The following is a 16,360-nucleotide window of genomic DNA, read 5'->3' on the forward strand; positions in this document are numbered from 1 at the left end:
TCAATTTTTCTAATTTATTTAATGCTAATATTCTTAATTTTTAAATAAAAATTTTGAACTTTGAAATAAAAAAAAATTGACCTTCATTTTAAAAAAATGCAGTTGTTCTGTACTTTTGGACTCCCTCAAGCATCCTCATAATCTTTGTGCTTAAGAATTTAATGTAAAATTATAATAAAATCTGAAGCTATCACCTGATTAAACATGTTGAAGTATTTGATGTCATATGGTACTGTTCTTAAAATATTCAGTTTACTTTTCTTCTTTTACTTTAAAAATAAATGCAACATATAGTCATTGATTAAGCATGTATTCCAAGCATTTTCAAATAAATAATTGTATTTATTATAGACAGCAATAGTACTATTTATAAGTAATCTGGTTTTTGGTGAGAATATAATTTGGTGCAGCCACTATAGAAGGCACTATGGACAAAGTGATTTTTCTTTTCCTATAAAAATCCTGAAGGTACAGAAATATAGCCTCCAGAAGCCTGAGTCTTTCAATGACTACCAGAAAGAATCACTGCTTTTTGGTGATTCTTTGTTACTGTAGCATAACCTAGCCTAGCCTGACTGATAGAGCATTTGACAGATGAGGAAACGAAGACTAGGAGAAAGGAAGTGATTCACTCAAATTGCCATAACAAAGCTAAACATCAACTTTTCTGGTTCTTCTGTTTCAGACTTGCAACTTCAATTCAGGCTCAAATAGTATGTTCTTCAAGAACCTCAGAATTAAACACCTGATTTAACTCATATGTGTTAGATGTGACCACATGTAAAATAACTTGTTCTTTTGACTGAATTGAAAAACAGATTAGATAAAGGATAGTGGTATTGGATATTTAAATGAACAAAGATTAAATCTAATAATAAGACATTTTATGGATAAGCAAAACTAGTGTGGTTTTTAAAATATCTAGAAAATTAAAGTCACTGAGTCACTTAAAGTTTCTAGCTTTTCTATTCAGACAATCAGTAGGTGATTCCCAAATAGCTACTTCCACCTACTAATTATTAGAGATTGAGAAGAGGAATATCAGCCAAGAAGACAGTTCCTAGAATACTTTGACTAGATGAGACTTCTAACATAATTGTAAGAAGCTTAGAAAATTCACTTGCCGTTTACATTAATACCCATGGATCCTTGTCATCTGAACATGCTGATCTACGTTCAAATGAAAATGCACTTTGCAAACGGGCTTTTGGTTGAAATATATTTTTGCAAGATTTTATGACTTGGCAGCCCAATTTCGTCTTTTTATTAAAAAGAGATTTTTGAATAATGAATTGAATATCTTGGCCACTTCAAAGTCACACAAATTTCACACTCAGTTTTCATTCTGTGTTCTCTCTTACTGCTGATATTTTAATATCCCTTGTTTAACTACTTTATATGTCACTTATTTTTTGTATTTTTGGCAACCTATGTCCCATTTCCTTTAAGCTTTAAGCAATGCCAATTACTTTATTTCTTTACCCGATGTTTTGCTCATTTCCTCTCTAAGCTAATCTTTCAGGATTTATGAGAGATATATATTTCTTATTCAAAATAGTCTTTAGGAGCAATAATACTCAAACTCCACAGGAAACAGGAAACATTTTTTAAAATAATTTTCATTCTACTTTTAACTGTCAGAGTGGTCTTTCACAACTCACTTAAGCCTTCAATCCTTTAGTTTCCCCATCTATAAATGTGAATAACTGCCATCTTCTTCATTTTAAACTCAAAGAGTATTTTAAGAAAATGAAGTTGTGTTTCTAAAACTTTTTCAGTCTTGTAGAAAGAACTAGATATATTTAAAATATGAGGCAAACCTGTATACATTTGGGACAGTGGCATTTTAAAACAATCATACCATAATCTTTGGCATGAACTAGCATGTTCAAAGCTCAACAGAATTGGAATACCCAAATATCAAAGTAACTAACAAGTTGATTTCCCAAAGGACTTAGACTTGCATCATTTTAAATATCAATGTCTGATGAGTGGAATGGGGGTGGGAAGGAGGATCAAGGGGAGAAAACATGTATAAATATAGCTGATTCACATTATTGTGCAGTAGAAACTGACACAACATTGTCAAGCAATTATACCCCCCCAAATTTTTTTTAATATCTGATAAAATATTTCAAATAATCAGAAAAAATAGGACTTGATTACCTGAATTAAGTATCAAATTACTTGCCATTTCTGGAAGTGTTCTTGGTATTAAAATAGCTAATTGGTAAAAACAGCTAACAGTTTTGACAGTGCTTACTGTATTTCCATTCCTATGTGGGTGTATATTACTTTATCTCATTTATGGTCGTTCTCTCTCAACCAAATGAACTGTGTGTTTTTCTTATCTTCCCCATTTTATATACTCAGAAAGAGCCATAAGAAGTAGTTAATCAATTGGTTCAAGGTTACAAAGATAATCAGCAGTGCTTAGATTCGAAGATAGGAAGTTTAATTCCTGAGCTATATTTTAACCACTATCATGTAAATTTTGTGATTATCAATTTATTTTAGGGAACTTATAGTAAGATTGCAGATTAATAGGCAAAATGAGGAAGCAATACCTTACTTTAAGCAATCCACCTTATAGGAGGATTCCCTACCTCAGAAGGTTTGTCAATAACATCTTTCCAGAGTAGAGGGGTGTGGAGATATCTGCATGGGGTCAGAGAGAAACAAATGACTAGAATGTTGGGAACTTTATGAACCACATCAAATGGTGCATGTTTGTTTAAGACTCAATAGAGGGTCTTAGTTTCATAGAGAGAAGGTTAGTAGGAACATTACAACTGAGTTAAAATATTTTAGAAGCTATAAGTGATAAAGAAAGGAGGCTGACTCTGGTTTGATCTAAAGATCTAAATAAAAGCACTTCAATAAAAGTTACAATATTAAGACAGATTTGGAGTTAATTTGTTGTTATTGTTCAGTTCCAAAGTGGTGTCTGACTCTCTGTGACCCCATGGACTGCAGCACGCCAGGCCCCCCTGTCCTCCTTTTGCTCAGATCCATGTCCATTGAGTTGATGATGCCATCTCATTCTCTGTTTCCCCTTCTTCTGCCCTCAATCTTTCCCAGCATCAGGGTCTTTTCCAATGAGCCATCAACCAACATTCTGTGAACATTCTTTCCTATATAGCTTCTCTGGAGTGCAGTTCACAAACAGGGCAACAGATGAAAGCCTGTATCAGAAGTCCTTTTGATTTATTTTCAATGACACTGAACATACATTTTTAGTGTGCATCTGAAGTTGTTGTTGGGCGGGGGCTCTTAAAACGGTAAGAAAAACACTCGCAGTGAGAAAAAGCCAGAATTCTTGAAATCTGTCAGAGAGATGTCCACAGATCCTTAGCACTCCTAGCATCCTTAGCATGCATAGGTACTTACTCATGTGTCACACTTTCTGATTAAAGAAGTAATACTATTTGGAATGTTCTTAATTACAAGAGATGAGGAAGATTGCCCATTTGTTTAAAATAAGAAAGCCCACATCAAGATTCTATCAAAAAAAAAAAAAAAAGATTCTATCAGATTTACTGAAATAAATAGGTATAAAATTGCTTACATAGACCATTTTTACCCCCAAATCATCTAATCATCTAGAAGTTGAAAGTGCTTAAACTGGAAATCCATGCAGTCAGAGATTCTGTGTTTGTTGCTGAATTCTTGATTCTCAGCACAGAAACTTGCACCTAGCAGGTCCTCAATAAATCGAGTCCTTTAGTGAAGCACGGTAAATGCAATAGCTAATTGTATAATGCAATAGGAATTTTATAAACATGATGTTCAAGAGTGAATTGAAATTATTTAAGTTACAGAAGTTTTGGAAATATTTTAAATCTTTCCTGATGCTTTGTGCTTGGACTCTAGAAGCTTGAATTCAGAATTTGAAAAAATTGGAGATAAATGGTCCAGATAGTCCTGGTTAAAACAGTCAATCAGCTCGTCTATTCTAAAGAAAGAGTCTTTCTTTTGCAGTTAGACCTGAGCTGAGTTGTGTTTCCAGAGAGCCCTACTTTCATAAAAAGAGGTTTGTATCCACTGCAACTTAAACAGGAGACGGCAATACTAGGGAGCAGAATTCTCGATTTAGCATCCTTCTTAAAAATTAAGAACACCGAACCAGACAGCCTGCAGGATACCACTGAGAAAATTTTCATTATATTTAAACAATTGAGCATCAATGCTAATAACTAATTCCTGCTGGGTTTAACAAAAAGGAAGCCATTCATTCACACTGGAATATGTCCTTCACATGAAACGTTCGAAGTTGTGTTAATGTGTTGCAGATGATGTTGTCAAGAAAGGGTTCTGACCCTAGAAACACTACTGAACAACTTGGGAGTTGGTTATCCTGCATTTATTCTCTTCCTTTCCTGGAACACTTGATATGTTCCTAGCCACTGAATAAGGTATGTACAACAATAGAATCAAACCAAGTGTAATAAAGGGAACTGAAAAGCTGCAGTTTGTGGCATAACTGCTAATGGTGTGACTGACCTATAGTCAGAAAAAAAAAACTTTTTTTTTTTGATGTGGACCATTTTTAAAGTCTTTTTTGAACTTGTTACAATATTGTTTCTGTTTTTTATGTTTGGGTTTCTTTGCCTCAAGGCATGTGGGATCTTAGTGCCCAACCAGGGATTAAACCCACACCCCCTGCATTGGAAGGCAAAGTCTTAACCATTGGATGACCAGGGAAGTCCCAGAAATGTTCTTTTCCCATGATATTCTCTCCTCCATCAGACTTTTTGAACAAAGTATATTTTAGAAAATGAAACATTATATGTCTCATTCATTTGAAAGCAGAATAGCTGTATATGAGAATGTTCTTTAATTCATATTATTCCTGCTTTGGATGCTATGAATAAGACAGTGCTGAACTTCCCACTCTAAGCATTAACTACTGCCAAGTATGTCCTCAGGTTGTTTGCAAACCTTCCCACAGTTATGTGTTGAACTAAAGGGTAAAAGAATAAAAATTTAGGTGACATGACTAGATTTGTTTAGACCCCTGATGGCTTACCTCCCATATTATGAAAAGGATAGAATACCCCCACAAACCCTCCAAGCACCCCATTCCATTTCTTTGAAGATTAATCAGTCAATAACTAATTATCGAATTATCTACCAGACAAATAGAGGCCCAGCACTATGCCAAATCTGGGCAGGCCATGCCAAGTTAAATACCTTCATTTGTTTTAAAATTAACCCCAGTCCTCTAATAAGGTAATTTTATGGAATACATAAACCCAAATCAGTGATCGATTTTCCAGCATGTGAATTTGAAAGCTTTGATTGAAAATGTTCTAAATAATTTTAATCTCTTTCTTCCTAGCCATAACAGTAAAGCTGAAAGTAAGCACTTATACAACCTAGCCAAATATTTAGATAAAGAATGAGTTCGTAACCAGCAATATCTTAAAATGTCTTTGAGTTATTCTATATGCTACTTAAATAGTTAAACTGTCAGCCTGGGATTTTGTATATATTCCTCATTAGGTTGCCTCCAAGACCCCAGGGTAGGTATATCTGAATTTTAAAATTTTGTATTTTTCCATGGTTTATATACCCCATAAAATGCCTTGAGAACTTTATGAGGGATGTTACATTAATATGTGTTATTATAAATATGATTTAAGTATCTAAAGCATTACAGAGTGATTACTGTTCAATAAGGCAGTACGCATAAAAGGGTTATCTCCACACTGTGCTTAGGTTTCTACAATATAATATAATGAATTGTTCAATATAGTTTGCATGCTATTTGTCTCTGTTTCTTCCTGGGCTCGAGGGAAGCTGATGTGCAATCCTCTAACAAGACGATCATAAATTGCAGAACAATAAACAGCCCTTGAGATTTTTAGATAGTATGTGGTTAGCATGCAATCCATCTTGGGAAACTTGATTTAATACCTCCAAGGAACATCTCTGACAATGCTCAACATTGTTTTAAACTGCTGCTAAATCAATTAGTGCATTGGAGAATCCTAATGTCTTTGCCTCTTTCCTAGCCCATCCCAAGAACTTTGGCTGGTTATTTTGTAAAGCAAAAGATTTAGGGGGCCACTGCATGGATGCACTCGGGTTCCCCTGGAAAACATTAGAAGTAATCCTGCACGAAAGGAAGGATCAGCCAGTCTCCCTAAATCATCAAGATCAATGAGGGCGTCCTCTTCAAAACATTTCAATTTTTCTGAATTACCCTTCTTGTGACCAAAGAAGGATGAATTTAGATAAAAGGTAACTATGATTCTAAAGTCAAGACTGTAAGTCTAAGTAACCCTCCACCCTCAAAATAAACATGTAGTTGTTTTAATCTATACATTTCCTTTGGTGTATATATCTGTGACTATGTATATTCATATTAAATTGGGGAATCTCAAGACATTTATAGATATTATCTAATCCTTGCACATCTATTCGCTTGTAAAGTGAAAGCAAACATTAAAAACTACCAAAAAACAAAACCCTCCCAGGGGAAAAAGAGATAATGTCAACAATTTCTTAGTTCATGATAGATCATTCAATTCTTTTTTCTATGCACTAAATGTAACAATTAAAGTAATAATTGCTTTGCAAGGAGGAAGAGCATAACCTCCCCTTAAATTTTATGGTACCCCCTCTTTTTCTTAAATAGTGTCCTTTTATTTTTCTACATTAATTTATTGAAAATGATTCTTGGGCAATTACTCATCTTTATTTCCACATTTTGTTAGGGTGTAATACACTTGCTTTTTCAGTATCTCCCAGACCCAGCTGGTTCCTGTTGCCGGCAGGGAGAAATCACAGATTGTACTGAGGGGAGAGCCTCAGCTGTACCCCTCAGCCATACATCTAGAGCAACTTCCCTCCACCTATACAACTAGGGCTAATTGACTGGATTAATGAACAAAGAGAAATAAAGCAACTAATCAGCCCAGCTAAAAGAAACTTTTCTTTTTTCCTTTAACAGAGCTAAGTACCTGTTTAACCTGATTAAAAAAAAAACAAAACAAAAAAATGGCAGCCTGTTCTGGTGATGTGTAAATACATCAATGTTTTCCTTTAAAAAAAATTATTAATGTATCTATTTTTGGCTGTGCTGGGTCTTTGTTAGTGTGTGGGCTTCTCTCTAGTTGCGGTGTGTGGGCTTATTTTGGTGGCTTCTCTTGTAGGCGCACAGGCTCTAGGACACTCGGGCTTCAGTAATTGTGGCCCGTGGGCTCAGCAGGTGCAGCTCCTGGACTTGAGCAGACTCAGTACTTGAGTGCACGGGCTTAGTTGCCCTGCAGCATGTGGGATCTTCCCAGGTCAGGATCGAACCTGTTTCCTGCATCAGCAGGTGGATTCTTTGCCACTGGGCCACCAGGGAAACCCTCAACGTTTTCTTAAGTCCAAGGTTAGTTTCCTCTGACAAACTGCTAGTTTCAACTTTTCTTTTGTCTCTGTCCTAGCCTTTAAAGATACATATGATTTCTGGAAGCCATTAAACTTCATGTTAAGTGAAGTCGCTCAGTCGTGTCCAGTTCTTTGTGACCCCGTGACTGTAGCCCGTCAGGCTCCTCCGTCCATGGGATTCTCCAGGCAAGAGTACTAGAGTGGGTTGCCATTGCCTTCTGCAGGGAATCAACTCCCATACATAATAGGAACCCTTACCATATTTTCTCCCCTATCTAATCGAAAGCCAAAAGGTAAAAGCTTTTTTTCTCCCCTCTTCAAATAATTCAGTGAGTATTTAATTAGCCTGATTCGTTATTTAGAACCCGGGTGAAGCTCATTTTTGTAATCCATAACAACTATGGACATTGTTATGTTTCACTTTATTTACAATGTTATTTCGAGACAAAGCAAGAAATAATTGAATGATTTCTAAATTACATCTCTTGCTTCATTCTATTGCTATTTTGGGGGGTTGTCACTATTGTTAACTAATAAATTACAATATAATTGACAATAATTACTCCTGCATTTTAAAAATTTATCAGTCCCATGTGTATATATTTGTTTGATCTCACTACAAGGCTATAATGCAATTTGGCAGATTAACCTCATTTTACGTAAGTAAAAATGGGGGCATTAAGTGGAAAAGCAGCCAGAGGGACAGGGAAAAGCCACGGCCAAAGTCAAGCAATTTAAATATTTTAATAGCTTTTGTCGTGTTTTGATTGGAAGAGAGGCTTAGAGTTAAAACTGAGAGAACGTTTTGGTATTAGGTATCTTTTAAAAATTATCCAAGAGTTCATTCTCACACTTTCTCTCTTTGTCCTCTGAGGTATCAATGAAACTTTACTGCCTACGGGTGCTTGCCAAATGCAGCTGTATTTCGTTTAGTAGTTGTTAATAAAAGAAGAGATTCTGATCACAGGATTGGTTTCAATAAATCCTATTCCTGTGTTATCTTTCATGGAACCTAAATAACATCTTCCTCGTAGTCAAACCTTTCAATGATTTCAAAACCTAACAGGACTTGCCTCACAGCGGGGGCTCCATAGTTGGCCCCTGTTTCATTGATTGTTATAGAAACCACTCTTGTTCAAAACATGAACTCCCAAGATATAAGGGGGAAAAAATGACATGGTAGAGCTGCTTTCTTGTCATTTCCTTTCTGCCGTGATCCTATTCAAGAGTCTTTTCTACAATTTTCTCCTTTCACCTCATTCAGATGTATCTCTGTAGTACTGTCTGACCACATTTTTAAGTAATCAGAGGCTCATGGCTCAGTGTGTGGGTTATTCTGGCCCACTATTATTATTATTTCCTGAGCTTTTGGATGCCCTAGGACCATTTCTTTTCTTGTTAGTGTCTTTATCAGAAAGTGAAAACAAAAAAGCATTTAACTGAAATTGGTTTAGTTTGTGAATTTCTCTTTCTATAGAGCCTTCCCAAAAAGAATGCTTGAAAGATATATTCTCTTCCTTGGAGTAATCCAAACTCTATATACTGTCAACACTGATAGTTAATAGCTTTCTTTTTATAAGCAGACCTTCAAAAATGCTTTCTAGCATTATTCAACAAATACTTTTTGGTCATTTTGTTGAGTTAGTTGTTGTACATAAAAATTTAAAAAGTGGAGACAACACAAAATGCTCTAATGCAAAGCATTGTATTATTGCAAAAGATATGTTAATTAAATGCTATATATTATATTAATTAATGCCAAAGAGGGCAGAGAAAATTAGTTCTCTGGGAGAATCTAGGAAGGCTTTATAGAGAGGTGGCTTTTGAGCTTGGTGCTGAATGATGAGGGGTTTCCCTGGGAGCTCAGATGGTAAAGAATCTTTCTGCGATGCAGGAGACCTGAGTTTGATCCCTGGGTCAGGAAGATTCCCTGGAGAAGGGAAAGGCTACCCACTCCAGTAATCTTGCCTGGAGAATCCCATGGACAGAGGAGCGTGGTGGGCTATAGTCCATGGGGTCACAAAAGGAGTCAGACATTGTAGACTTGAATATTAAGCTAAGACTTTGATTTTATTCTATAAAAGAAAGGAGGCACCAGTAATTTTTAAAGCTAGGAAATAACAGGATCCCACACTTACTTAACAGCATTTAAGTTACTCTCTAATTGCTTTCTAGTCTTAAATTTCCTCTGGCCATTTGATATTTTTTCATCTTTTACTTAGATTATCTTTTATTATCCTGTGATAGAATGTTTCTGGCTCTTTGACTTATCTCAGGTAAAAATTGGACTTGAAGTCAGAGTAACATGATGGTGCTTTTAAAAACAATGTCATCAAAAGCATTTGAAATTAGTCCCATTTACTTTAGATGGTTTTTAAAAATGGATCTTAACAAACAATGTGAAGATAATAGATATGGTAAACATAGGAATCCTAGTCATCTTCATCAGCCCCACACAGAGACCCTTTACCAATTCAAACGCCTTTCTCAGATGCTTGGAAATGCTTCACAACATAAATTACTATATTAATTACTTTATTCTTAGCTCCATTTTTTCTTAATATAGATTAGCTTCCAAATACCATGCCAGAAGTTAAGGATAGGAGGGTAGGAAATGTATAACCCATATACAATGATCATAATTTTTTATTGAAGTATAGCTGATTTATAATGTTATGCCTATCTCTGCTGTATAGCAAAGTGACTCCGTTATATAGATACATATGTTCTTTTTTTAAATATTCCTTTCCTTTATGGTTTTTCACAAGATATTGAATATAGTTCCTTGTGCTATACATTAGGACATTGTTGTTTTTCCATTCTAAATGAAAATAGTTTCCATCTACCAATATCAGACTCCTAGTTTATCCCTTTTCCTCCCTTTTCCCCTTGGCAACCACAATTCTGTTCTCTATGTCTGTGAGTTTCCTTCTGTTTTGCAAATAAGTTCATCTGTGCCACAGTTTAGATTGCACATATAAGTGATATCATATGAATTTGTCTTTCTCTTTCTGACTTACTTCACTTATACGATAATCTCTAGCTGCAGCCGTGTTGGTTAAATGACATTCAGTCAGTTCAGTTCAGTCGCTCAGGACTGTCTGATTCTTTGTGATCCCATGGACTTCAGCACACCAGGCCTCCCTGTCCATCCCCAAACCCCAGAGTTTACTCAAACTCATGTCCATTGAGTCAGTGATCCCATCCAACCATCTCATCCTCTATTGTTGCCTTCTTCTCCTGACTTCAATCTTTCCCAGCATCAGGGTCTTTTCTAACGAGTCAGTTCTTCACATCAGGTGGTGGAAGTATTGGAGTTTCAGCTTCAGCATCAATCCTTCCAATGAATATTCAGGACCAATTTCCCTTAGGATTGAAGGGTTGGATCTCCTTGCAGTTCAAGGGACTCTCAAGAGTCTTCTCCAACACCACAGTTCAAAACCATCAATTGTTTGGGGCTCAGCTTTCCTTATAGTCCAACTCTCACATCCATACATGACTACTGGAAAAACCATAGCCTTGACCAGTTGGACCTTTGTTGGCAAAGTGTCTTTTAATTTCATGGCTGCAGTCACCACCTGCAGTGATTTTGGAGCCCAAAAATATAAAGTCTGTCACTGTTTCCACTGTTTCCCCATCTATCTGCCATGAAGTGATGGGACCGGATGCCATGATCATCGTTTTCTGAATGTTGAGTTTTTGCCAATTTTTTCACTCTTTTCTTTCACTTTTGTCAAGAGGCTCTTTAGTTCCTCTTCACTTTCTGCCATAAGTGTGTGTTATACCTCAAGTGTGGTGTCATCTGCATATCTGAGATTATTGATATTTCTCCTGGCAATCTTGATTCCAGCTTGTACTTCATCCAGTCCAGAGTTTCACATGAAGTACTCTGCATATAAGTTAAATAAGCAGTGTGACAATATACAGCCTTGAGATACTCCTTTCCCAATTTGGAACCAGTCTGTTGTTTCATGTCCAGTTCTAACTGTTGCTTCCTGACCTGCATACAGATTTTTCAAGAGGCAGGTCAGGTGTTCTAATATTCCCATCTCTTGAAGAATTTTCCACAGTTTGTGGTGATCCACACAGTCAAAGCTTTGGCATAGTCAATAAAGAAGAAGTAAATGTATTTCTGGAACTCTCTTGCTTTTTTGATGATCCAACGGATGTTGGCAATTTGACCTCTGGTTCCTCTGCCTTTCCTAAAACCAACTTGAACTTCTGGTACAGTTCAAGTACTGATGAAGCCTAGCTTGGAGAATTTTGAGCATTATATTGCTAGCATGTGAGATGAGTGCAATTGTGTGGTAGTTTGAGCATTCTTTGACATTTCCTTTCTTTGGGATTGGAATGAAAACTGACCTTTTCCAGTCCCGTGGCCACTGGTGTATTTTCCAAATTTGCTGGCATATTGAGTGCAGCACTTTCACAGCATCATCTTTTAGGATTTGAAATAGCTTAACTGGAATTCCATCACCTCCACTAGCTTTGTTCGTAGTAATGCTTCCTATGGCCCACTTGACTTCGAATTCCAGGATGCCTGGCTCTAGGTGGGTGATCACATCATTGTGGTTATCTGGGTCATGAAGATCTTTTTTTAATAGCTCTTCTGTGTATTCTTTTGCCTCTTCTTAATATCTTCTGCTTCTGTTAGGTCCATACCATTTCTTTCTTTTATTGTACCCATCTTTGCATGACATGTTCCCTTGGTATCTCTAATTTTTTGGAGAGATCTCTAGTCTTTCCCGTTCTATTGTTTTTCTCTATTTCTTTGCACTGATCACTGTGGAAGGCTTTCTTACACTCCTTGTTATTCTTTGGAACTCTGCATTCAAATGGGTGTAGCTTTCATTTTCTCCTTTGCTTTTCACTTCTCTTCTTTTCACACTTATTAGTAAGGCCTCCTCAAACAGCCATTTTGCTTTTCTGCATTCCTTTTTCTTGTGGATGGTCTTGATTCCTGTCTCCTGTACAACGTCATGAACCTCCATCCATAGATCTTCAGGCTCTCTGTCTATCAGATCTAGTCTCTTTAGTCTATTTCTTATTTCCACTGTGTGAGTGTAAGGATTTGATTTAGGTCATAACTGAATGGTCTAGTGGTTTTCCCTACTTTCTTCAATTTAAGTCTGAATTTGGTAATAAGGAGTTTATGATCTGAGCCACAGTCAGCTCCCAGTCTTGTTGTTGCTGACAGTGTAGATTCTCCATCTTTGGCTGCAAAGAATATAATCAATCTAATTTCGGTTCTGACCATGGTGGTGTCCATGTGTAGAGTCTTCTCTTGTGTTGTTGGAAGAGCGTGTTTGCTATGGCCAGTGTGTTCTCTTGGCAAAACTCAGTCTTTGCCCTGCTTCATTTTGTACTCCAAGGCCAAATTTGCCTGTTACTCCAGGTATTTCTTGACTTCTTATTTTTGCATTCCTGTCCCCCATAATGAAAAGGACATCTTTTTTGTGTGTTAGTTTGTGTGTTAGTTCTAGTCATATAGGTTTTCATAGAACTGTTCAACTCCAGCTTCTTCAGCATTTTTGGTTGGGGCATAGACTTGAATTACCATGATATTGAATTGTTTGCCTTGGAAATAAACAGAGATAATTCTGTCATTTTTGAGATTGCATTCAAGTACTGCATTTTGGACTCTTTTGTTGACTATAATGGCTACTCCATTTCTTCTAAGGGATTCTTGCCCACGGTAGTAGATATAATGGTCATCTGAGTTAAATTCATCCATTTCAGTCCTCTTTAGTTTGCTGATTCCTAAAATGTTGATGTTCACTCTTGCCATCTCCTGTTTGACCTCTTCCAATTTGCCTTGATTCATGGACCTAACATTCCAGGTTCCTATGCAATATTGCTCTTTACAGCATCAGACCTTCCTTCTATCACCAGTCACATCCACAACTGGGTGTTGTTTTTGCTTTGGCTCCCTCTCTTCATTCTTTCTGGAGTTATTTCTCCACTGATTTCTAGTAGCATATTGGGCACCTACTGACCTGGGGCATTCTTCTTTCACTGTCCTATCTTTTTGCCTTTTCATACTGTTCATGGGGTTTTCAAGGCAAGAATACTGAAGTGGTTTGCCATTCCCTTCTCCAGTGGGCTATGTTTTGTCAGAACTCACCACCACGACCCATGTGTCTTGGATGGCCCTACACAGCATTGCTCATAGTTTCATTGAGTTAGACAAGGCTGTGGTCCATGTGGTCAGATTGGTTAGTTTCCTGTGATTGTGGTTTTCAGTCTGTCTGCCCACTGATGGAAATGGATTCGAGGCTTACGGTAGCTTCCTGATGGGAGAGACTGACTGAGGGGGAAGCTGGGTCTTGTTCTGATGGGTGGAGCCATGCTCAGTAAATCTTTAATCCAATTTTCTGTTGATGGGTGGAGTTGTGTTCCCTCCGTGTTACTTACTTGGGGCCAAACTATATGACCACCTCATTTGAAAAGACCCTGATGGTGTGAGGGATTGGGGGCAGGAGGAGAAGGGGATGACAGAGGATTAGATGGCTGGATGGCATCACCAACTCAATGGACGAGAGTTTAAGTAAACTCCAGGAGTTGGTGATGGACAGGGAGGTCTGGCGTGTTGTGATTCATGGGGTCGCAAAAAGTCGGACACGACTGAGTGACTGAACTGAACTGAAACTATGGTGGAGGTAATGAAGATAATGGTGACATCCTTCAAAAGGTCCCCTGCACGCACTGCTACACTCAGTGCCCCCAACCCTGCATCAGGCCACTGCCAACCCAAGCCTCTGCCGGAGACTCCTGGACACTCCTGGGCAAGTCTGGGTCATTCTCTTGTGGGGTCACTGCTCCTTTCTCCTGGATCTTGGTGCACATAAGGTTCTGTTTGTGCCCTCAAGGGTGTATTTCCCCAGTCCTGTGTGAGTTCTGGCAGCCCTATGGGGTTAATGGCGACCTTCTCCAGGAGGACTTATGCCACACCCAAGTCTGCTGCACCCAGAGCCCCTGTCCCTGCGGCAGTCCGCTGCAGACCTGTACCTCCACAGGAGAGGCTCAAACACAGTTCTGTCTCAGCCTGTGGGGTCTCTGGGTCCTGTGCGCACAAGGTTTGTTTGAGCCCTCTGAGCATCTCTGGCAGGAATGGGGTTTGATTCTAACCATGAATTTGCCCCTCATACCATCTTGCTGGGGCTTCTCCTTTGCCCTTGGATGTGCGGATATCTCCTCGGAGTTGCTCCAGTGCCACGCAGCCACCACTCCATTCCGACATTATTTCATCCTTTTGCACAGCCGACTAGTATTCCATTGTATATATGTGCCACGTTTTCTTTATCATTCATCTGTCAATGGACGTTGTTTCCATGTCTTGGCTACTGTGAATAGTGTTGCTATGAACATACAGGTGCATGTATGTTTTTGAATTGTAGTTTTGCCTGACGATATGCCCAGGAGTAGGATTGCTGGATCATATGATAATTCTACCTTTAGTTTTCTGAGGAACCTCCACACTATTTTCCATAGTGGCCACACCAACTTACATTCCCACAAACAGCGTAGGAGGATTCTCTTTTCTCCACACCGTCTTCTGCATTTTTTATTGGTAGACTTTTTTAATGACAGTTGTTCTGACAGGTGTGAGGTGGTACCTCATTGTAGTTTTGCCTTGTATTTCTCATAATTACTGATGTTGCTCATCTTTTCATATTCCTACTGGCCATCTGTATATCTTCTTCAGAGAAATGTCTGTTAAAGTCTTCTGCCCATTTTTCTGATTGGGTTGCTTGTTTTTTTGTTGTTAAGTTGTCAGGGATCATAATTTTTAATTTATATTTTTTCTGAAGTGAAAATACTTGAAGGCAAGAAACATGGCTTATATACATCTGTATACCCCCAATAGCAAAGAGCAGTGACAAGTCACCTAACTTCTCTTGATTTCGTATTGATTTTCCAGAGGGTTATTTTGGGAATTAAATGAGTTATTGTATCTAAAACTCATCCTGAATGCTCACATATTATACAGACATATTTCATTTTATTGTGGTTTAACGTTTTATTGCACCTTGCAGATACTGTGTATTTGACAAATCAAAGGTTTGTGGCACCCCTGCATTGAGCAAATCTATCAGTGCTTTTTTCCAAAAGCATTTGTCTTTATGTCTCTGTGTCACTGTGGTAATTTTCCCAATTTCAAACTTTTTCACTTTTATTGTATTTGTTATGATGATCTGTGGTCAGTTATCTTTGATGTTACTGCCATGACTCACTGAAGGCTCAGATGATGACCAGCATTATTTAGCAATAAAGTATTTTTAAATTAAGGTGTAGGTACACGGCTTTTTAAAAGTCATAATGGTGTTTCACAATTGGTAGACTACAACATAGTGTAAATTTAACTTTTATATGTATTGGGAAACTGAAAAAAAATGTGTGACTTGCTTTATATGGCTGTGGATCTGAAACAGAACCCACCATATCTTGGAAGTGTGCCTATATTTATGGCTCAGAGTAGGTGTCCAACTGACTAATTTAATAGGGGCCTCTCTCCTTTGCACATTCCAGATTGAGAACCAACTTCTTGCTTACCAAACAAACTTGTTTAATCAAAGGCAACTTACTAATATCCCATTTCATTGACACTGAGAAGCAGGTATGTTGACTTGGTTTCAAAGTAGTTCTATTGCCTTCATGAAATTGTACTTTGTGACTTTATCTCCACAGGTTACTTCTAAACTCCAGCAAGGAAATAACGATGGGTAACATTACAGTAAAAGTGACTGTCTTTCTGTGGCTTCCCTGGCAGCTCAGACAGTAAAGCATCTGCCTGCAATGTGGGACACCCGGGTTTGATCCCTGGGTTGGGAAGATCCCCTGGAGAAGGAAATGGCAACCCACTCCAGTACTCTTGCCTAGAAAATCCCTTGAAGGGAAGAACCTGGTAGGCTATAGTCCATGGGGTCACAAAGAGTCGGACACGACTGAGTGACTTCACTTTCACTTTTCGTCTTCT

Source organism: Muntiacus reevesi, chromosome 1, assembly GCF_963930625.1.
Source record: "Muntiacus reevesi chromosome 1, mMunRee1.1, whole genome shotgun sequence".
NCBI lineage: Eukaryota > Metazoa > Chordata > Mammalia > Artiodactyla > Cervidae > Muntiacus > Muntiacus reevesi.